Below are 1,720 nucleotides of genomic sequence, written 5' to 3' on the forward strand. Positions count from 1 at the left end.
CTTTCGCCGGCTCTGGTTGTCTGAAAGCTCCACTGCTGGGTCCAGAGAGAACGTCGTGATTCCTGCTGGTGGCGATGTTAACTGCTCTGTTCTCATTCGTTGTTCTCCGGGAGGAAGATCTGCGGCCGCTGTCTACCCATACGCCCGTCTAGCTTCATCAGCAGATAGAACAGTTAGTGTCTCGGATTGGTATCAGCCAATCAGCACAACCTGGTGAACGAATCCAGCGTTTGCATGACATACTCCATTCATTTAAAAAGAAACATGTACACTTTCCTTTGGTACCGTTTCGTATTCGTTAAGGGGAATGATCCACGCCAACGGGGTACATTGACACGCAATCATCCAAGTCACCTAACCTGTCCTCTCAGTCCATTTATACAATAAAGCACTGTACATTATGTGGCATTGTCCATAAATAAGGACTGTACGTAATTGTATTATTATATACTACTCAAAAGAAGTTAAGGATCACCCAATTCTTTCATATTGGTAATGTTAATCTGTCATGGCATGAGAGATTAACTATTGTAATATGGAAGAATCAGGTGATCCTTAACTTATTTTGAGTAGTATATTATGAACCTGTACAGCACACTTTCCAATCTATGACTGCTATAGTGCGCATAGACCATGGTAGATCTTATAATTACCCGGTTACTAGATTTTCATTCTTAGCTCCTCGACGAGTGTACAATCCTGTGAGACGCTAGAGGGTTAACAGTCACAGTTAACAGTTAACAGTTAACAGTTCCTCTCTTCCTTCCGGGTACCCATTTACTGCTTTGTGAACAGAGGCATTCTTTGAACAAAGTCATTGGGGTGTGGGGCAGGACCGACACGATCAGGAGCCAAACTCCCGAACGCGGTCACCCATCCACCTACTCTCCGCAACCGACGTTGTTTATCTTTAACTGTGTCGGTGTTCAGGAATATGAACACGTACTGTACGCCATGATATTATAGGAGGCGTCATATACTTGCGGAGAATCATTACGAAAATCGATCTCTGATAAATATCGATCTAACTTAATTTTTGCATACCGTTGTGTCTATTTCGCAGCATCGAAGGTGATATTTTTCAAATTTGGGATTGTGGAAATAAAAAGATATTGAACTCGCCAAAAATCATTTATACGCTCTGAAAACTCGAGTCAACAAGAGGTCCGTGTTTCCAGTGCCATTTACCAACGTTTTTGTCTGGCATTGACTTGTCGTACGTTTCAACCAATACGATTGCGGCGCATGCATCCATTTGTTGTAGAATTGGACATTAACCCCCGGGCTACGTGACATTATGGATTACCTGCCCCGATCGGATAACTAAGCCCTTACATGTACAACAATAAGTTATTGTGCACAGGGGACACATAATCCGTCATTCTGCGATCTGAGTAGAACATTACAAGGACCATGTGCTTCCGTATTTCATAGTGAATGTCTGTCCTCCGTGAAATGTAATAACAATAACATCAATAACAAAAACAACAACAACAACTATAACAACAACATCAGTGGATGCCCAACTTTGGCACAAACACAGTATCTCAGGCGACATGATGGCTCGGCTCAAACCTTTTATTGCCGTCTTCGCCATGACTGTGGTTTTGACAAAGAGGTCCATCCATGGTACGAACCAGAATATATAGAGGGCGTCGTGGAAAACTGTAAATATAATATTTTTTTGGAATAGGCCCATATACAGCCTCGGGGGTATCGA

Source organism: Haliotis cracherodii, unplaced genomic scaffold (genome assembly GCF_022045235.1).
Source record: "Haliotis cracherodii isolate W230 unplaced genomic scaffold, xgHalCrac1.p SCAF_21, whole genome shotgun sequence".
In the NCBI taxonomy this organism is placed as follows: Eukaryota; Metazoa; Mollusca; class Gastropoda; order Lepetellida; family Haliotidae; genus Haliotis; species Haliotis cracherodii.